Below are 23,082 nucleotides of genomic sequence, written 5' to 3'. Positions count from 1 at the left end.
AAAGTAACATGACCATGATGTGTTCTCTATCTTCATACTACTCACAATTCCTTAGACCTAGGTTTTAAGTATTTAGTTTTCTATTTCTTCCTGTCCCCCACTTTGCACCAAGTTTCTGGCATTTATTCAATTTGTTTCATGCATCAGTGTTTCCTTACTTTAAAATGTATTTTAATGTAATCATTGAGAACAGACACATGTATAAATGAAGTATAAAATGTCTTTTGGTTATATATATGCCCAAATCTATCATTTCAAATCTTTTCAAATCTCCTATCTGTAATGTCCCCTTTCCAACTTAAGTTCTTTTATGTTATTGTCTTTGTTTGGGGAATATTTTTGCTTTGTTTTGCTTTGCCTCTTTTAATTATTTGAGTCTATTTAAAACTTCCAAGGTTTGCACATGTGGGATATTATCAAAGGAAACATGAGCAACTTACCAAAAGCCATATTTAATGCAAATAATGGTAGGTATTCAGATAATAGAAGAGTATAGTGTCTTTTGTTTTGTTTTGTTTTATTGCTGAGTAGTGTTTTAAACAAGGATGTTTTCCTATTTGTTTACTGAGGTACCTCTTTCAAGATGTTTAGGCTGTGTATAATTATACACACAACATGTACAAACAATTATGCAAGCCTTTGATTATGCATTTGTTTAGGTTTATTGAAGAAACACATCTGGGGATGAAATTATATGTTTGTTTATTGTCTGGTCATTTTAATATTTTATTAGTAAGAGTCAGTTAGAAGTCCAACAAGTTTTCAGAACTCCCTACCTTTTATAGATTTGAACTTCATTTTCTGTTTTCTGAAAAGCTTATCTAGATCCAGTGTCAGGTTTTCTTTGTCAGGAATGTACATCTTCTATTAGTGCAACTTTACTCAAGATGACTTTTACTATGCCCTAAATAGTAAGATATTTGAGATAAAATTATAAAGAAAGTTCCCCATTACCTAGAAATTGGTATTCCTCTGTTTGTATTACTTTTAATATGATTTGCTATCTAGTGACTGTATTACAATCCCAGAAGCCTCCATGTGCTAGTCATGGATGCTCTTGTTCTTCCCATGTGCATACTATCCCTCATCTTTTGGGGATATCCTAGGCTGGGAAACTCTGCTACTTAAGGAACAAATCTATCATATCTGGATAGCTTCCCTGAACTCAGGGGATTCCCTTTCCCAACAGGGCTTCCTTTCTTCTACCTTATTGGGGTATCTCCATCACCCACACATTGCCTGAGGAATGTCACTTGATCATTGGCAAAATTATAGGTTCAACTTCCTGGAATGCCTCTCCTTGCAAATGAGGTAACACTAGAAATTTAAACCTCAGCCAATGAATCTTCACCTTAAGAACAACCCAAAACAGCCACTTCACTTAATGTCATCTCAAAAAGCTATAACATGTAATCTTCCAATATCTCCTCCCTCAACAGTTCACTAAAAGGCAGGGATCTTGTGGACCCACACATTATGGACTTCATGTCACCCTTTCCTGCTCAGTGTATATTCATGTCTAGGCATTCCAAGAGAAGGACCACAGAACTTGCCTCTGCTTCATCTACAAGGGAAGAAGCAAAAAATGGGATAACCCTATATAGACTACTGTAGAAATTGTCAAAGAGTATTGTAGAATTATAAAAGAGTATTGTAGAATACTGTAGTCTACTATAGAAATTGTTATAGAATGAGTGACTTTTTTAAGGTACACAAATCATGTTTCATAGTTCTAGAGAGCAGGAATCCCAAGATTATTGCATTAGCAGATTAGATGTCTAGAAAGGCATGTTCTAAGGTTATCTAAAAATAACCTCTAGAGCCTCGTGTGGCAGGTAAAACAAGCACTTACATATGCTTCAGTAGCTTAACCAAAGTCAAAGCAACTGTGGAATGAGAGATCCTATATTAATGACAAGAAATTATGTTCATGATGTTTGGGTAGTGAGTCTAACCTTTAGCAGCTGAACTATCTTTCCAGCTCATACTGGAATGTCTTAAAATCACTTAATAGGCTTTTGGTATAATAATAGCATTGGCAATTCACTAAACTATAATAACAAATCTTATTTATGTAATGATTTTCCTTTAAGGCATTTTAGAATTTATGTTGTTTATGCCTTGGATCTATACTAGACAAATCATGGACTCATATATTTGTATATATAGAAACCTTTGGATTTTGTGAGTATATTTGATGTTGTCAGTGTTCCATGTAGATAACCTCATAATCTCAGAAGTTATTACACAGACAGACAGACAGACACATGCACACAAACATGCACACAAACACACACACAAACACACACACAAACACACACACACATATATGCTTGTTAGTTTTTTCTTTAAAAAATTATGACATTTGTCTGTTATGTCTTTCTTGCTACTGGAGCAGACGTTTATCTATGGGGCAGGAGAAGACAATCTCCAGTGCTGCCCATGCCCTCTGATATTTGCAGAACTTTTTCACTGAACATTCCATTCTAATACATAATATTTTCAGTGTGTCATACATCTCAGGTGGTATAGAACTCAGTTATATACAAACCAGGTTTATTTATCCTTTTCTTTGTTTTTGTGTGTGTGTGTGTGTGTGTGTGTGTGTGTGTGTGTGTGTGTAAGGAGTACCAATCCTACGTGAAGTGTCAAAGGATAACTTATGTTTTGTGGGTTTTGCCTTTTGCTGTTGTCTGTTTTAATGATAACAAGATCTGGAGTCGGCACGTAGCTTCTCCATGGGAACATGCCCCCAGTTAATTCCGATTGGTAAATAAGGATGCCGGCAGCTAATGGTTAGGGAAAAGAAGCATAGGCAGGGTTTCGGCTTTGGGCGTAAGAGACCACGAGGAAGAAGCACGGGGGAGAAGGTCTTCATGCCATAAAGAGTGTGCAGGAGAGAGACAAGGGCCACCATGGGGTAGAGATTGCCCTGGCCTCTGGGTCAAGAGAATACAGCCCAGAAAGCTGATTGGAGATAAGAGCAGCCCAGATGGAACATGAACATTAGTAAGTAGTAACTTGGAGTTATTGGTAGGAGGTAGATTTGTACAGCATGTGGTTAGGCAGTTGGCAAAATTACTGGTTCAACTTCCTGGAATGCTATTGTGCTGCATAAGGCATATTAAAATATATATAAGGTTGTGTGTGACTTTCATTCAGGAACATAAATGGTCTAAGACAGGAAGGAACCCCATGCTGAGATCTATTAAAATATTTTAACTACACTTATGAGTGTCATTTCTCTCTACTGTGTAGGAAACCAGGTCTCCATGCTTGGCAGCAAGCACATATATTCACTGAAGCATCTTACTGACCATTAACTAATTTTTTTTTAGACAACCAAGAAAATTCATTAGAAACAGGACTTTGTTGTATTAAGGATCTGTTTCTAACTCATTTTTCATCTTCTTTCTTAATATATAACTCAATTTTTAAAAATACAAATACCAATTTAGAACTTTAAGATTTAGGAAATACTCCTACAAAACAATAACAGTAGTAATATAAAATAAAAACAATATAACAATAGTATGTCATAAAAATGTGTAAGCCGGGCTGTGGTGGCGCACGCCTTTAATCCCAGCACTTGGGAGGCAGAGGCAGGTGGATTTCTGAGTTCGAGGCCAGCCTGGTCTTCAGAGCGAGTTCCAGGACAGCCAAGGCTACACAGAGAAACCCTGTCTCGAAAAACCAAAAAAAAAAAAAAAATGTGTACATACCATTTTGGAAAACAGTTTTATTTCCACTCAATATGTGACATTCTTTGTTGTGACAATGATTTCTTCCTTGAGACTAATACTTTATCACTTTTCTCTAAATCAGTAGCAAATGAACACTTAGATGCGATCAGGTATTAGATTTATTAAGTCTCTCTGTGAACATAAGCAAACTTGAGAGTCATAGGAAAAAAAACTTACTGCTTGCATAGGTAAAGAGGGCCCTTTCATCAGAAATGCATTGACAAGGTTTTGCATATATGTCTATAAAACTCTCATTTTACAGGGCAAAGAAACTTCAAGAGTAAATAACCCTATCTATTTCTACCAGTTGGTTTTCTTCCAATATTCTCTGTTGCCCTAGGTGACAGCATATTGAAATTGAGCTTATCTAAAAGGTACCAAATTAGTTTTGTTTACAAAACCCAGAATTTTCATGTGATCCCATTGAGGCAGGGTTGTTTGTTCTTGAGAATCCAAAATTTGCTTCTAAAATGGTCAAGAATATAACCTGTGGCAAAGTGAAGATGATAGTTCTCAGCTAGTAGTTGGATTTAAATTATCAGTACCTTTTAAACATCTTATACTTTCAGTGTTGTTATAGTATGAGCTTAAACAAGAGACTCTTAGTTCTTTTCCTTGCAAAGTTGAGCCAAAGCTGCTTGATGTCAAAGATTATGTTGGTGCAATTTTTTGTTGTGTTAAAAATATGTGGAGATGGGAATGTAAGAAGGATCTAGGAGCGGTTGGAGGAGGAAAACTGAAATCAGAATACATTGTATAAAAACATTTTTTTAAAAAATAAGTTATATGTGGAAGGAATTTTGACTTGATTCTGAGATATCTTTGGTCCTACCATCCCTTCAGAGTCTCCTGGGCTGCAAGCTCAACCGTACCAGACTTCCTCTCAAGGTCCAATGCCCTGCATGTGTGTACTGAATTTTGTAGCAACGTCATACCTTTTTCCATGAAGATATCTACACTTAGGTCCTTAATCTTTAGGTGATATACACACACACACAAATGACAGTTTAGATCAGTTTAACATCATAGATAGGAGAGATTATGCCAAATGTAATCTTTGTTTATGTGGTGATGGAGATGGTCAAAGTGAGATCTGAAATTTGGAAATTTTTTTCTCATTCACATTCAGGAATGGAATTATAAAGACAAAAGAATGGGTCTGTGTGGTGCCTCATAGGTATCCTGTACTTTTTGGCTAATATCCATTAATTGGTGAGTTTATAACATGTATGTCCTTTGGGAGTCTGAGTTACCTCACTCAGAATGATATTTTCTAGTTCTATCCATTTCCCAAAATATCTATACATCCCATGGTCAAGCACCAATCCCATACTATTAACTGTCCTTTGTGAGCTCTGCCAAGCAGCACTGCTGACTAAAACAGATGCAGATACCCACAGCCCAACAGTGAACAGACATTTGGGACTCTTATGAGTTGGAGGAAGAATTGAAGGCCCTGAAGGGGATTAGAACTCCACAGGAGAACCAACAGACTCAACTAACCAGGACTTCTGGGAGCTCTCAGAGATTGAACCACCAACCAACGAACACACGCTGGCCTAACCAAGGATCTAGGCACATATTTAGCTGCAGCTCAGTCTCCATGTGGGCTCTCCAAGAACTGGAGCACAGGATCTCCCTAAAGCCTGACTATGTCATCTGTTCCTAAACCAGGGCTGCCTTGTTTGGCCTTAGTGAGAGAGGATGTACCCACCCTGGCAAAAACTTGATGCTCCTAGATAAAAGGAAACTGGGGGGTGGGTGCACCCTCAAAGAGGAAAAGGGGAGGGGCATGAAGGGATGGCCTTTGTGAGGCGAGACCAGGAAGGGGGTAACATTTGATGCACATAAATTAATTAATTAAACAAACAAAACAAAAAGAATGATCAAATTAAAGTTATATTACAAAAATGGAAGACAGCAATAAGAAGCCATAATTTGGAAACATTCTCTAAAATTTATATTTAGAATCTTAATCCCCAAGGATACAATGAAGATAGGCCTAGTAAGTGTGATTAGTACTGAAGAACTCTGATCAGGTGGGCAGATCCTAGACAGCATGATTAGTTCTCAGGGGATAGGGAGGTGGCTTAACATTTAGAAGCACATACTGATTTTGAAGAGGACCAGAGTTTGTTTCTCTACATGCAACTAAGGATGCTCACATCCAATGCCTCTATCCATCAAAATCTCCTGCACCCACATTCCCATCACTTATAAACTATGAATAATTTAAAATAATAAATTAATTTTAAATGAATTCTATTTTAGTCCCGCCTTATTGACATCCATGACTAAGAAAATAGAATTAATTCAATATGGCCTTTAAATTTTAGACATTCCAGAGTCTTGTACCAGGAGCTGCTAGAATACTGATAATTATAAGTAACACTATACCAGACAAGCCATATGGTGGCAGTAGATAGGAACCAAGAAATATGAGTTGCCTCTACAAACAGAATAGTCCCAAAAGAGATTTTTCCATGAGCCTCTAACACTACAATAGATAAAGACAAAATAATAGAGCCTAGTTAGCACTTTGATTTTAGCCTAATGATACTTATGTGTAACTTCTGACCTAAATAACTATGCTGTAATAAATGTATCTTGTTTTAAGCCATTAAGCTTGCAATAATTTGTTATGGCAGCAATGGAAAACTCATCTGCTAGGAATAAGATGAGGTCACAGAAGGACACACACATCCCAGACAAAGACTTATGATCGTCTTACCACTCTTCGTAATTGCTCTATCACGCTAAACTGTGTTCGGAGGCTGTATTTTCTTTAGAAGCTTCTCCCTGTGGATCAAGGACAAATGTTATAGCAGTAGACATCATAATTTCTGTAGCTGACATAAAAATACCTTTACAGAGTAACAATATAATATCATGACATCCGATTTTATGGAAGGTAACTGTAAGAAAGATCATTTTTAAAAGTGTGTCATTTATTTTTCTTTAAACTTACAGTTGAGTCTTTTGGCTCTGAGCCATGCACTGCAGCACATGGCCTGTAATCCCAGCATTTGTGAGGATGAGGCAGGACAATCACTGCATTTTCAAGGTCAGTACATCTGAGGCCAACTTTATTAAGTGACTTTCCACCCATGTGGTACATAGAAAATTTATTATACTTACTGGGACATAAACTAAAGGAAAATACAAGAGTAAAGGCAGCCTTTGGATAGGAAGGGTTTCAGTGGAAGAGAAAGGGGAACAATGCCTGAATTTCATAGCATGAGTGCATGGAATTGTCAAATAATATACAAACCTTAAACCATGAAAATGGAGAATCTTTTGGGTCTTGTGGTTGTCATGTGAGCTATATCAGGCCTCTTTTGACATGTGTGATATTCATGTATATTGATAGAACATATGAAATTGGTAGAAGAATTATTACTATATAACATTCATTTTATAGATTTATGTTTTCTATATATTTTCTCTTGTTTCTTGAGATAAAAACTATCATTCTGAAAGCAACAAAGTTTAAACTGCTTTCCTAAGCTTAAGCAAAGATACAACAGTGCCGTCTATTAGTAGTTGTTCTGTTTTACATGTCCTTGTTTTGTTGTTTCTTTTTGTCTAAGCATTCTTTTAATATTGTCATTTTTTATATAACTTTATTCCATACATTGTAGCCATAACATATTAACATATTAATTAACATAATAACATATTCTTAATGTGAAGTATTCCCAATATGCTATTGGAAGTTCGTGTCATAAGTTATTTATTCTGTGAGTTCTTGTCTTCCCTCCATCACAACATGCATTTTTATTTGGCTTCAACCCTAAATCACACAGTGGGTATTGTAGATTGCTTTGGTTTCAGTGGTAACTCTGCATTCAGTAGCAATTTTCTCATATGTTGTACTTGAAAGGATTCAGAATTTTCTGATACAGACCATGGAAATGTTGGTGAGAGTAAGTGAGCCACATTATAGGAGAAGGGAGCTGTGGAAGCTTACTTCGCATTTATCAGTTCTAAAGTAAGCATGCACACTACATAACACACATATGTAATAATTGTTCTACATACTTGTAAATAAAATATATAGGCAGATTGTTTTGTATCTTTAAGTCTCAGTTAATGTATAAATTCAGTTTTACAACTGACCATGGGAATTATGAGTCAGGAGCTACAAAGTGTAGAAGGTTATCAGTTTAAGAGTATCATATACAAAAGATAATAATATGTTTCTGAATTCTCAGAAATATTGGAGGATTCTTGGACAGAGGGATCATTTATCCCTAGATTTTATACCCTTTTGATAAAAGTTCTGACCATGGAACACTAATTTATGTTTGGTCTTCAGTGTAGTACTAAGTAAAATCAGGTAGTTTCGCACAATGGCTTCAGCATGAAAAATGAGAAATGTTCATCATGATGCCAAAGTCTTCTAAACACCTACCTGAATATCCAATAATGTCAGGGACTGACATAAAGGTAGCATGGGTTCCATGGCAGAAGCACATAGAAAGAACCTCTGTGTTCACAGAATACATAGACATTGCCTTGTGTGGAAGGATTCCTAGGCAAGCCAAGTCTGTCTCCAAAGAGGACCTGGCAATGTTGAAAGCTCACAAGTTTTTATTCATGCATATGCACACTCAAATGTAATTGTTATAAATGACTCTTCTTTTTTTCACAAGAGAGCAAAGTTCTTAGAAAACTTATTAACTTAAAATATGGAGTTATCCAGTGTCTTCTTGGTATAATAAAACAGCAAAGCCATATAGATAAATTAAGAGAAACTTAAAATCATAAACAGAATCCCCATTTCTGATTATTAAAACAGGAGTCTGTAAAATCATCAAGAGGCTTTATGGTTCTAGGACCTCTGTTGTCATAGCTCAGCAACCATTGTAGGTCAAAACAATCCATAGCGAAATATAAGCACATGCTTTCATATAAACAAGTAGGCAGCAGTTTTCATTTGTTTAAATAATTGAAGAAAACTTTCTATGCAATATGTGATGACAAAATAATATGCAGTTAATTATTTATGAATTTGATCAGTTTGAAAAGAATGATATCAAAAATCATTGGATCTCCTGTAACAACAGTGTGTATCACTCAAAACCAACACAGAGAATGTTGCTCATCCATGGTATTAGTGGTATCTTCACAATGGGGTGATCTCCACTGCAAATGGGACTCAGCTACCCTGGCCTCTCACATCCAGTGCCTATTGGATCTATGCAACAGGATCCATAAAGTCACAATATGCAGCAGGCCTCTCTGTGGAAGAACATAAGGTCGCTCTTAATTAGGGAGTGGGGAGGGGATACAGAGGCTGGCTCTGGTGATGCACAGGGCTGAAAATGGAGAAGGGGAGGAGGAGTGGGGCCTTTTATTAGGGGATGTATCAGATGTGCAAAAGGACATGCCACACTAGGTGATAGTGGGAATGTGTCACCTCTCTGCAGCTAATGATAAAGTGTCCTCAGACTGGCCATGGAGGTGCCAAATTAGTAACAGTGCCAACACTCCACTGTTCTCTATGACCATTTCATACCTTCCAAACCAACACCACTCAGGAAATTCTAAGACATTGTGAAGTTTGGCAGCTCAAGGTAGAGCCAAATGCCCTCTGTACCACAGTATACAAGGTACAGCCTTATCCCCTTCTGCACCACAGCATCTGTGTACTGTACCCTGAAGAACTCCTCCGCAATAATTTCCCCTCAGTGATGGTGGTCCTTTTCACATCACAGCTAATTTACCAGTTCTAGTTAGCCAGCATCAATTACCACAGCAAAGCAAAAGTTTCAGTTCATAGTTCTGGTTTCTTGTTAATTACATCTGATTCTTCAGCCCGAGCTGACCTGAACCCACCAATTTTTAATTCATAAGATTACATAAGTGGCCCTAATAGAGACTTTGTGTTCCTCTGAAAAGTCACTAGTCAGGCCTTTATCATCTGCATTTATCTCTGTATTCTTACTGTCTAAACTCCCACAGAACAGACCACAAAGGTCTGAGCACTCATTTCTTTAGGCCAACATTCCAAACTCCTTCTACACTTCTCCACAAAATTTCCTATCGTAGTTGTCACAGCAATATCTCACAAACCTGGTAACAATTTCTGTCTTGCTTAACAGTTTCTATTGCTGTGATAAAACACTGGGATCAAAAGCAACTTGGAAAGGAAAGGGCTTCTTTCCTTTTGCATACCTAGGTAACAGTCCAACCCTGAAAGAAATTCTGGTAGGGACTTAAATGGGATAGCTACTTGGAGGGAGGAGTGATTCAGAGATCATACAGGAGTGTCATTTACTGCCTTATTTCCTTGCCTTGCTCAGTATCCTTTCTTTCCCAGGGGTGAGACTACACAAAATAACCTATATATTTCCATATCAAGCACTAATTTAAAAAGAAAAATAACCCATGGGTTTCCTGCAGGCCAACCTTTTTTATTATTATTATTTTAGTTATTTACATTTCAAATGTTATTTTCCTTTCTGGTATCCCTTCTGCAAACTCCCTATCTTAACACCCTTCCCCTTTGCCTCAAAGAGGGTATTACTCCTCCCTACTCACTCCTGCCCAGCCCTCTAACATCCCCCCTTCACTGGGGTAACAAGCACCTCCCTTCCCGCTGATGTCAGATAAAGCAATCCTCTGCTATATATGTAGTGGGACCTATGGACACACCCATGAATATTCTTTGATTGGTGGTCTAGTCCCTGGGAGCTCTGAGGAGTCTGGTTAGTTGATGTTGTTATTCTTCCTATACGGTTGCAATCCACTTTAGCTCCTTCAGTCCTATCTCTTCCATTGGGGCCCCCAGGCTTAGTCCAAAGGTTGGCTGCATCTGCATCCCTACAGGCTAAGTTTATAGAGACACTTTCTCAATTGTGGTCTCTTCTTGGATAACTCTAATTAGCAACAAGGTGGCAAACAGGAAAAAATACACAAATAGGTAGCATAAGTATCTTATAAATATATTCACTGAGTCCCTGGATATTAATTAGCTCTGTCTCAATCAGTTTGCTTGCATTCAGACACCCTAGTTACCAGTACTGAGTCTAGCCACAGGATCTACATACAACTGCTGCAGTTAAGATGAGCACCCAACTGTGTTAGAGTAAGTCAGACAGTGGCTCCTGTCAGAGGTTACTTGCAAACAGAATCTATATAACAAGAAATTTGTGGGAATCTAAGAACGCATAGACCCCAAGTGATTTCTGAACCCTGCTAAGCTGTGGAGTTTTATTCTGTTTCAGACTGGTGCTTGCTCTTATAGCATCTAATTACCACTACAAAACTTTCTACCTCTTGAGAACAGCTGATTTCATGATACAGAGTTTACTTTGAGAATTTTCCAAGCAGACATCTTAAGCAAGTAATTTATTTTGACACTTAAGCCCATAGTACTTCCCCTCCTCAAAGATACTGCTTAATGGACCCGCTTCTGCAAGAGATAGGTAACTACATGATTCACTCCAAATGGGCTTGCATTTACTGGAAAGGCTTTTTTCCTGGAATACATCACTAAAGAATGGGGAGACCTTGTCAAGTTGTTCAATAGAGTCAGCTTAGTGGGGCAGGCTCAGCTTCTCTTAGGGCGGATTTTGCTTCCACATCATGGAGTGAGAATTCACAATTGCAACGTTCACTTACAAAAGATCAATAAGCTCCATTCTAAAAACTCGTCTATCACCAGCAGGTAGGGGAATCTCCCTGCAGCTGCTGACTTTCTTGGCTGCTGTTAGGCAGCGCCTACTGCTTCAGGGAATAGTGTAAGCCCCTGTCAGAAGTTAGTGGAATTCATCATGAAATCATTCTCCTCGCAAGAGCACTTCTTTGGAAACTTATCTCCAAAGTCACTGGAGGTTTACTGAGTGCCTTGTAGTTTGTGGCTGATATCATACCTGGCAGAGAGATACAGACTTGTGAATTGGAGGAAGGAACTGTTGTCATCTTAATTTATCTAGCTCAGTAAAATATTTCAGTAGAAACTTATGGGTAGTTTCATCATAATCACATCACTTTTTTTAGGAACTCAAGGAATGTTTTGGTGGCTATCTGGTAGTAATTTTTCACTCAGCCCACCAGGATTCACTGGCACTCATCTGGGCTCAGACTGTCTATTTGGCATTAGAATTAATATGATAAATACATTGCCTGCTCTATTTGCAAGGAGATCAGGAGATGGAATTCCAGTTTATTGCATATGTAAAAGTAGAATATAAACATATGAAATTATTTCATATTAGAACTAATTTCTTACTTTATATATAAGTTCCTATAGAGATATTTTGCTCCAAGCTCATAGTAATAAAGAAGAGGTAATGTTCATGGCAGAGGTTAAATTTTAAGATCAAAAGATGCCTAAAATCCCTGCTCATTCTCTTTTTTTCAGAGTTACTCCATTGACTTCTAGTTTTCCTCTTGACCACTAATTTTGGTGTTTAACCAAACTTCTATAACTTATGATTGTCTCAACCCAGTGTTTGGAATATGAGCTCAATAAATGAATTTTTTTTTTAATGTTTCAGTAAGTCTTCCAAGTAAGAAGTCTTCAGAAACTTCTCAGAAGACAAACAGTTTTACACAATACACTTTCCTATGACATTCATTCTAGGGACTCTCCAACTCTATTAAAATGTATTTGCATGTCTGCTAATGTATTTCATAGAACCAGCCCTATTCCAACCCATTAAAAATAGTGATTAGCATCTCCAGTGGAGACAGCCACTGGAACCAAAATGCCCATTGGCCATGGTATTGGAGATAAAGAGTGAAGGGAAGATGTGTTTGAAAATGTAGCCTGTGGCTGAGGAGGTAGATATGTGATACCATGCTTGCCAGGCATGCAAGGAATCGGAACATTCCTAGCACCAAATAAAAATAAACATGGGAATGGATATGTAAAATCCCAGCACAGGTGAGGCAGGTTAGAGTCTAAAGTCCCATGTCATGCTTGTTGCATAAGAAGTTTAAGTCTAGCCTAGGTCACATGATACCTGTTCACAAAGAAAAAATTAGAGGAAGAGAGAGTAGAATGTAAAGAAGGAATGTGAAAGGAAGGACAGAAGAAAGAAATACATAGTTTCTTTCCTGTGAGGCATATTAATAGATAAGTAACAGAGCTGCATCCAAATTTCTTAAGTGGGAGAAATTTCAATTTGAAATGTTTTTAGAATATTTTCATAAGAATTTATCTGCAGATAGAATGAGCTAGGTCAAGTCAGATTGATGTGTGTGTGTGTGTGTGTGTGTGTGTGTGTGTATGTGTGTGTGTGTGTGTATGCAGGTTTATTGAGAAGCTGCTAACAGTTGGGTGAGTTTACTGGCCCCATGCAGGCCAGGGAAGTCACCATGGGAAAAGAGACAGAGGGCATAGGAAAGAGAGAGGAAAGCATGCATGCAAAGAGAAGTGGGAAGAAGAAGGAGAGCAGGAAAGCCCCCCCCCAAAATGCCTGATTTATGTAGCAAAGAGCCTGTGAGGGGAAGGGCAGTCCAACCCCTGGGCTGATAAGGTCAAGGTTGGGGCAGGGTAGACCCAATCTAGGGACTAAAAAATATTGCAGTTACCTAGAGGACAGGTCTACTTTGGTATGTAAAATATGCAACTCAGCCCCTTGTCCCCACCTGAAACCAAACAAGAATGAAATCAGAATCAGCTTAAGGACTAAGAATGAGCAGTGAAATTATATGAGAAAGGAATTTGATTAAGCAAAGATACAATGGACACAAGCTGGATGTCATAAGCCAACCAACACATTACATACAAAATATGTATCACATGACCTATTTATTTTAGCCTTAACCAGAGCTAGCCACATATTTTCAATAAAGAGTAGAAATGAAGAAGAAAAGTTTGAGAGAGAGAGAGACAGAGAGACAGACAGACAGACAGAGACAGGGACAGGGACAGAGACAGAGACAGAGAGAGGAATAATGGAGTGTAGAGAAGTGGTAAATGAAAAAATAACAATAGCTGCTGATAACAAAATATTTTGAAAATAGACACAAAATGTAAGCTGTTCACACTCAAGTTTACTTATCTAATGAGCATTTATTTTATTTTGTTTGTCCCTATGCATGCAACTTTGACTCAACAGTAGAGTATCTAGAACATTGTGCATTTGTCTTCTTGATTGTTGGTGTATTCTATTTTCCTGGTGTTTTTTCCCATGCCAAGTCATCATTGAAATACCTGGTGCATAGTTTTTGCATAGATGTGCATTTATGGACTAAAATATTTCATGATGGCTGGACAGTGGTGGTGCACGCCTTTAATTCCAGCACTTGGGAGGCAGAGGCAAGCGAATTTCTGACAAGGCCAGTCTGGTCTACAGAGTGAGCTTCAGAACAGCCAGGACTATACAGAGAAACACTTTCTTGAAGAAGAACAACAACAACAACAAAAGATTTCATGATGAACTATTAGACAATAATCCTGACTCTGTAATACACACATAATTCTTCAGTAGTAGGCTTCCAGGCAGGAGCAAATTTACTTTTACAATTAAAACATATTTCATCCTGCTAGACAATACACTCATTTTGAAACAGCTAATAAACTTTAACACCAAATATAACTTCACTTGAGTCACCTTCAGTCATCACTCACCCCCTACACTGAAAGGACCTTGTTTCTGTTAGTCTTGATTATCAGTTGGTTGGAACTAATCAACAAAGAGGAAAGCCTCTGCATGGATGTATAGAGCATTTCCAGAAGTGATTAATTCAGGGTTAAAGGACCCTTCCTGGAGAGACACATTGCCACAGTAGCTGAGAAGTAAGGAGGTCCCATGGAAAAGCAGCAGGGCTTCCTTACCTGCTTTCAATGCTTGTTAGTGAGTGCATTCATCCTGCTGCTGTTGCTACTGCCTGCATCCTTCCATGACAACAGAGGCCCAGGTGGTTTGGCTTTTTGTTGTAGAGGGAAAATCAATGGCTCTCCAAGATCCCTTCTTGCCTTCAATACCAGTTTAGGCAAGCTGAGTTATCTGTCTTCTATGACAGAGGAGCAATAATATTCTTAGCCTCTCTAGGAAAAAAAAAGTATATATTGTTGAACGAGCCACCCAAAATATATCTGTGAAACAATCTTAAAAATCCCCTTTATAACAAATAAGTATTCTCTTGGTTATGTTCTGTAAAGAACTCCAACTAATACAAATCTGCAGTGTGTTCTAGAATGAAATTAACCTCTTAATTGATACAGTATTTCCAGCATTAAATATAATCTATATGTGCTATTTCCAGTTGTCTCTCTTATCTCAAAGCTAACAATTTCACCCTTCAGTGCCTCAATTTCTACTTTGAAGATTGCTGTCTTGTGTAGTAAGAAAAAAAAAATGAATAAGAAATCTATTACCCAGCTATTTTGTTCAAAAAGAAATTGTTAGAAGCTGCAAGTAGCTGGACTTCTAATCTTAATCAAGAAATATAATACAGTAGGACTTATTAAAATATGCATAAAATAGATAAAGGAGCCCAGTTTGCTAGGTTGCAAGAGATTTATCTGATCTGAAAATCAAATCGAAGTTATCAGTGAAGCAAAGTATTCTGCCATAAGGAACCAGGTACTCCTACAGGGGATGGGGAAGCAACAATCTAAACAGGTAGAATGTCTAAAAATAATAAAGGAAGAAAGACAGTTGAGGCGAAAGTCAGTCTTCCATAAGAGAAATCACAAAATTAGTAAATGGCAAGCTATGTTCAAATATAAGTATTTTGCATGAGGGTATGGAATTTCATTTTGGTGTGCTCTTTCCTAGTACTCTATCTGTAGCCTTTGGATAGGACTTAAAACAGACAGAAAGAGGCATAATTATCTTACAGGTCATTTCAGCAAGCTCTTCTCAGGGACCTATAAATGTTTAGCACCTACTGCCATCATTGGTGGCCGCCAGGTGTAATCCTGTATAAGAAAGGAATACTTGCCACCTGAATTCTTTCTCTGTGTTCCCACTATTCCCACCCAGTCTCCTTCTCCCTTTTTCTGTCTTTGTCTCTGCTACTCTGCCCTCCTGGATCTACTCCCATCTGTCTTGCTGTCTACATGTTCACTCACCCACCTTTACCCCTCTCCAGGTCCTCACTCCTATCCTTCCCCCTTATAAACCCTTTTTGTTTCAAATCTGCTGCATGGTGGCATAATTTCTCAGATGGACACTTGGGAGGCTGACAGGTATATTTTATAACATTGGCGCTAAGACTCTGTAGGCTCTCCTGGTATGGATCTAAACCACACACCTGGATCCTGTTTCCAATTTGCCACCCATCATGCCAGATTTGCTTTCTGTCATGGCTAAGAACTTGAGACTCAACACTGGCAATTGGGAAGTTCTCTCTTTACCTCTACTTAGTCCGATTATTTGCTTGGGTGAAACTTTATTTTTCCAGTACTTTTTATTTTTAACTTCTTGGCTTCTCAAAAATCCTTGTGTGAGCTGCACTATGTCTGCTCATGCTCCTAGCACTGGCCCTCATCTCAGTAAATGACATTTACCAGTACAGATTGTAACTTTTCAATTCTGCTTCCCCTGGGTTCCATGGCATGTTAGGTTACCCAGGCTTAGAACTTACCTCATCTATTGAAACTGTGTCCTGATGCAACTAACTTCTAAATTTATCAAGTCTGGCCTCAGAATCTGGCCTCAGTATTCTACCCAAGCAATGGGAGAACATGAAAAAAATTCTCCTTTTTTTTATTTCTTTCTCTTCTCCTCCAAGCCCTGTTAGTTTCTGCCATGTCTTCCTCCCCACTCTGCTTCAACATCTTCTCTGGAGTGACTGATTGTTCTGGCAGCATGTGTATAGTAGAGGATTGCAAATTCGATCATCAATGGGAGGAGAGGACTTCGGCCCTGTGAGGGTTCTGTGCCCCAGTGTAGGGGAATGTGAGGGCCAGAAAGTGGGAGAGGGCGGGGTGGCAGGCATGGGGAAGTGGGAGGCAACAGGAGTTTGTTTTTGTTGTTTTTGTTTGTTTCTTTGTTTTTTTGGAGGGGAAACTGGGAATGGAGAAATTTACATGTAAATAAAGAAAATATCTAAAATAAAAAAAAAAAGACTTACACATCAAAAAAAAAAAAAATCTTCACACACACACACACACACACACACACACACACACACACACACATACGTTCTGACCAATAGCTACTCTGAACCAAGCTGCTTATCTAAACGTGCCAGAGGTACGTGGATCATTTGTCTGCAAATTTGGTTCCAAATTTGTCACGTCCGCCTCGACCAGCAAGAAAGACTCTTCCTTTTAGCAGTTTATTTCAGGAACCTTTTAACAATGTTTCTCCCTCCTGCTTTTCCCTCCTGCTCCTCCTGCCTGCTTCTCCTACTTCTGGCTCTGCCACTCCTACCTCTCTAGAGCTGTTACTTAAGCTCCGCCTTCCTGCCTCTGGGGAGCCTTTACTTAAGCTCTGCCTTCCGGCCCACCCGCGGCTGTTGAGTGCTCCCAAGCTTAGCCAATCCCAATGGGCTACGTGGCAAAAGCAGATAGGTCACCAGATGCGGAAGCAACCAATGGCAGCAAGCTTAGCCAAATGAGGGCTTGTTTACTCGCTCTCGGGGAACACCTGAAAACGGCTCTCCACACAAATTCTTGGGGGACTCTATTTCCTCCAGGTGACTCTGGCTCTTGGCCTAACCATGTGAACTGATATGCCCCTCCCTCACCCTCCTGGCTTCCTGCAGCTCTCCTACCTAACCTTGCTCTCCCTAAGTCAACACAGAGTTCATTACATATTGGCATACCTGATTTCCAGATTCTCACCACCACAGACAAATGAATTTCAAATAGTTTATATCCAAACGTTCTCTGCTCCACACTTATACCCCACTCTTAAAATTCTTTTATCTCTGATTTCTTTGCAGTCTGCTCTCCAAAGGAAAACAAAGAAAAAAACCCAATATCTTTCAATCATGCTGTAAAATCTTAACTAAGAATTTATAAGTTGCTCATTGGGTATGTTATTTAAGATCTATATAATCTGCAACAATATTTGACCTTAAACTTATATAACAAATGCTTATAATTCAGATTTATTTATAATATTCATATGAAAATTTAGCCCCTGTTAAAGACATTTACATGTACGTATGTCACTTGGATTTAACTCTGTGTATATGTATATGTATTTTAGATGCAATGTTCATGTAAGAAAAAAAATAATATATATAAAGATAGATAGATCTACTAGGAAAGCAAATGCTTTTAAATATCTTACATCCTGCCATGTGACTTTACCATCTTAACGATTACCACATGGTATGAAGTGACAATTATAAAACTTTTTAGTCCTAATGATCTCTCTGATTTTTTTGTCTGCTTTTAGATTAAAAAAGCAAAACCAAGTATCCTAAATTAGTATGGGCTTTTGTGTGATGATAATAGAAACATACTGTGTATGTGATTCAACCCTGGTTTAAAATATTCTTTATATGATGATGAAATTTCAAGGTAATAATGGTCTCTTCAGATTAACAAAGGCTAATTTAAAATATATGTCTAACTACTTATGTCATTGTTAGTATGTGACCCACAGCATGCTTCTCTCTCTCTGGTCTTGAATATATGAATAAATGCTGTTTCTTTATCCTGATGCCTACCATGTATGTTCAATTTAGCTCATGGCTTCTGGCCACTGAATCTAATCTAATAGGGATTCAGATGTTATTTAAATATGAGTAATTTTCAACTTGTATTATACCTTTCTACTTTATTGCTAGCTCTGAAACTGTGTTATTATTTACTCTTTTCATAACTAGGCATGTTTTAAAAATCCAGGGTCAAAAACAATATTATTGATATAAAATAATTTATAAATAAATTATTAGATATGATTAGTACTGATAATTTGGGGTTAGTAATTGAAAGCTTGTGTTAAGATATTCTTCAGCCATGGGACATGATTACATTCTGGGATATAACCAACACATGCCTAGTCACCATCTTTGCTAAGGGCTGAAGAAAGAGGAGGCATAGCTTCATTGCCATTTTGGTTAAAGGCAGCCACATGACTGGCATCCATCCTTGTTACAGGATAGCATGGCTTGACCACCTTCATGGTTAAGAGCAGCAACATGAACAGTCCGAGGAAGCAGGTATCCAAAGATACTTTAAATTGGGATAAGATTTTTGTATAATTTCTCTGTTGATAAATTCTTCACACGGTTGCTCAATATCTTTACTTTTAAAAGTTTGCCTTTGCATGGGCAACATAAACCCCATTTGTCTCTGTTTAAAGACCCAATTTTTCTCCATTTAAAGATCTGTCCTGATTTTAAAAAATGCCTTAAGGTACCACCTTCTGGGACTCTTTATGTCCCAGAAACAAAGTCCAAAGACACCAGCTCTATGAACAGATCATAAAATCCAGAACACGATCCTAAAACCCCCCTACCAAAGGACAGCCAGGGGATAACCACAAAAATGGAGAAATATCTCAGAATGGGCCATGTGCACTAGGCAGCCCTATTTCATCACATGGTTGAATATTCATGACATAGGAATGTAGACTATTGACTACCTGTGACCCTCCAGAACTCACCAATGAAATTTTAGAACTCTTTTTTAGAGAGTTGAACTAGTTCCCTGTTAGAAGGCCTGCATGCTTTTGCCTGGGCTTGCCATTTTAGAGAATGGGTAACCCCCTGCATGCCAGTTGTTTCTGTGGAATAAACACCCTTTGTATTTGCATACCATCTGAGTCTGGGTCTTCATCCAGCTCTTTTCAGACTCTTACACCTTAATTTAATATTACAAAAAAACTCAATTGGGAGATTTTAAACTTCTTTTTTTAAGTTTTGGTGGTTTACAACATTAAAAATGTAAAAATCCTTGTCTTAAAAATTTGTTTAGCCTTGGCTTTGCTAATATTATTAAGCTTTAAATTTTTATAAGCTATAGATTTTTTTTATAAACTAAATCAAGCAGGAAACTGTTATGTTCTATAATGATTCACAATATAAAGGTCAGAAAAGTTCCCAATCTCTTTATGGATTATGCTTATAGATTAAAAAGTTTTATTTTGATGATAGAAGAACTTTAACTCAAAAATGTGACTTTTAAGCCAAAAACCTACAAGAATGGAACCTAAAATGTCCTAGTCTCATAAAAGCTACTATAATTAAGACATGCAATTTGATAATCAGAAACCTAATGAAAGATCACCAACCAAAGAATACACATGGAAGGATCCATGGTTCCAGCTGTATATGCAGCAGAGGATGGCTATATCTGGCATCAATGAGTGGGGAGGCCCTTGGTCATGCAAAGGCTCGATGTCCCAGCATAGGAGAATGCTAGGGTAGTGAAGCAGGAGTGGGTGGGTGGGTGGGTAGGTGGGTGGGTGGGTGGGTAGGTGGGGAAGCACCCTCATAGAAGCAGGGGAGTGGGGGATGGTATGGGAGTTTGCAGAGGTGAAACTGGGAAAGGGGATTTACATTTGAAATGTAAATAAATAAAATAAACACTTAAAAAGAAGGTCAAATACCTTAATATTTTAAGAAATATATTTAAAGTCATGCCAAGGACTGATGTGCTTTCAAAGATGTCTGCTGAACAGCTTTCTTTTCATTGTTGTAAGATGCTAAGTGCCTCTTTGCCTATAGTCTCCTTGTCTTCTAGATCTTTTGTGTTCTTCTACTTCTAGAAGTATGAGGCTACTGCTCCTTTCATCTGCCCATGGTGGGTTCTATTTTATACACATTTTTAAAGTTTATTTTCATAGAAATATAATTTCATCATCTTTCTCATTTCCTTTCCTCCTTCCAAATCCTCCTATTGTCTCTTCCTCTCTCATAATCAATTTCAGTGTGTGTGTGTTTGTGTGTGTGTGTGTGTGTGTGTGTGTGTGTGTATGTGTGCATGCATTTGTGTGTGTACATTTAGTTTTGATTGTGTGTATGACTTCAAGTCTGACTTCTTGATTTTGGATATAGCTTCCTTGTCATGTCTAGAAGTAGATAATCTTACAGCATATTTTCTGGTCCTCTGGTTCTTAAGATCTTTCTGCGTCTTCTGTAATGTCTGAGAATTGGGTATGAGACTTATGTTGTAGATGTATCTGTTGAGCTGAGCACTCTTTGTCCCTTTTGTATAAAGGTTGTAGTCAGAATAGATAAGGGTCCTGCATGTGACTTGAATTTATATTACATACTGAGGTCCATTTTTGTGGTCATATTACTGAGGAGACATGTACAAATATCTACTCACCCAATACAAACAAATGATGACAGATCAACGTGAGTATACCATCAACCTCTGACTTGGTGAACCACCATCTTTTATTTGGTATCATTACAAGAATATGGATGTTACAGGAGCATAAATGACTAAGACAGCTTTATCACCAAAAGCCCTCTATAGCCTAAGGGATCACTCACAGAGCTGCATACATGGAGCATAGTACTCAACTGACAGGCAGTTCAACAGGTTGAAGGACATTCTTTCCAGGTAGCTGAGATGGTCATAATTACTTCCAGGCAGTTCAGATAGTCTCTGTTTTTTTCCTGACAGCTCAGACTGGTCTACCTTTCTATTAGGCAACTCAGCTTGTATCACTGCTTCACAACAGCACCTACAGTTATTTATGCCTATGGAAGAAGGGTCCTAGTGTATCTTACCAGTTTCAGGAACTTTCTGTCTTTGAACTGCTTAGTTCTTGGTGTTAAGGGGTTTTTCTTCAAGATGGATTATTTAGACAAGTGGTTCTTAATCTCAGGGGATTAAACCTGTTGACAAAAGCCTGACTCCAAAAATATTTGCATTAAGATACATACAGTAGCAAATAATAGTTATGAAGTAGCAACAAGAATCACTTTATGGTTGGTGTTCACCATATCATGAGGAACTGTATTAAAGGGTTACTGTATGAGGAAGGTTGACAACTTTAAACCATCTGTTTTATAATATCTTTAATAACATCATGTATCTTAAGCAGCTCTTCTCCAAGATGGAAGATTTTAATCACAGAGGAAGCTGCTTCATAAAAGTTAGAATGCCCAGTGTTGAAGTCTGAACTTGCTAACTGGTTTTATTCCTCTATGAAATATCTGGGAAAGACAACTGAAGGTAGGAAAGATTTTTTTCATAGTTCACACTTTAAAGTTTGTGGCTTAAGGTCACTAGGCTCTGTGCTTTGTCCCTGTGTTGAAACATTGCATTATTCTGTAGGTGGTGCCACAGAGAAGAACAGGAGGACAGGTGTGTGTGTGTGTGTGTGTGTGTGTGTGTGTGTGTGTGGAGGGGACTGTTGTGCATAAGATGTACCACTCAGTGTCCCCCAACTAAGGCAAAACTCACAATAGACGATAGCTGTAACTTCATGTGTGGATTAGAGTACCATCAATTCTTAGTCTTGATTCAATTGACAGTTTGAGTTAGACAATCCTTGTATGGAGAAAGGGAGAAAGGAATATTGTCCTACAGGGTAAATTGAGAGATATCAATAACCTTCTCATACATATTCCTAAGAAGATCCTAATTTATTATGTACATACTAAGGAAAAAAGCACCTGAACATTACTAGTAACTAATAACACACTGTGTTGTGTATAGTGATGTGTTCATACCACCAGAAGTGTTCTTAAGTCCTTCCTTTGGATTTGGATTGATGAAACATCCAGTTGTTCTACCTCTATTGATATATAAACATGGTTTTGAAATCTGATAGTTTTCAAAGTTCTTTAGTGGAAGATAGCTGAAAGAGATTGTCTTGAATAATTCTGTAATTACTGTTACTAAGAAGAGAACTTATATTCTGTAAGATTTTAGTTTGAAATGGGTACTCAAATAATCATTTTTATAAATAAAATGAGTTAAGCATTAATTCCAAGGAAAAATAATACTAAAATACTTTAGTAATTTATTGAATGAGAGATCAGGAATCCAACTGATATTGAGGAAAATGTCAACATGGGAAATACATAAAGCAACTTGGTACTTATAAAAACCATAGAAAACATAAATATATAAAATAATATTTTATATGTAAATTACTTGTAAGTATTTAAAATACATATACTTTTGTTGTTATCCAAACTCAAATAAAATACTGAAAGTAGGTATGGAAAGTAATCTAAAAGTAGAAAGTAAAGCACACAAATTAAAATACTTGGGAACCAGCTGGGCATGGTTGTGCATATCTTTAATTTCAGCAGTTTGGAAGCAGAGGCAGTTGGATCTCTGTGATTTTGAGGCCAGCCTATTCTACATTGTAAGATCCAGGACAACAAGGGATACATAGAAAGATGCTGCCTCAAAACAAAACAAAACAACCCCAAAAAACAAACAAAAAAAAAATACAAAAACCAACGAAACAAACAAATCTCAAAACAAACAAACAAAAAAAAA

General features: G+C 37.7%; 1 long non-coding RNA gene across 1 annotated transcript in view; it reads right to left on the bottom strand.

The window, feature by feature from the left end:
• LOC116067996 overlaps positions 1-17,129 on the bottom strand; it is a 67,718-nt gene extending 50,589 nt beyond the window's left edge. Inside the window, exons 1-3 of the long non-coding RNA XR_004109393.1 lie at positions 17,087-17,129; positions 14,539-14,751; positions 6,475-6,542 (exon numbers count right to left, since the gene is read on the bottom strand). This is a non-coding gene — a long non-coding RNA (uncharacterized LOC116067996). The remainder of the gene's footprint in view (positions 1-6,474; positions 6,543-14,538; positions 14,752-17,086) is intronic.
• Between the last annotated feature and the right edge of the window lie 5,953 nt (positions 17,130-23,082).

Source organism: Mastomys coucha, unplaced genomic scaffold (genome assembly GCF_008632895.1).
Source record: "Mastomys coucha isolate ucsf_1 unplaced genomic scaffold, UCSF_Mcou_1 pScaffold22, whole genome shotgun sequence".
Classification (NCBI taxonomy): domain Eukaryota; kingdom Metazoa; phylum Chordata; class Mammalia; order Rodentia; family Muridae; genus Mastomys; species Mastomys coucha.
Note: the sequence above shows the minus strand (reverse complement) of the source record. Positions and strands in the feature narration are given on the sequence as shown.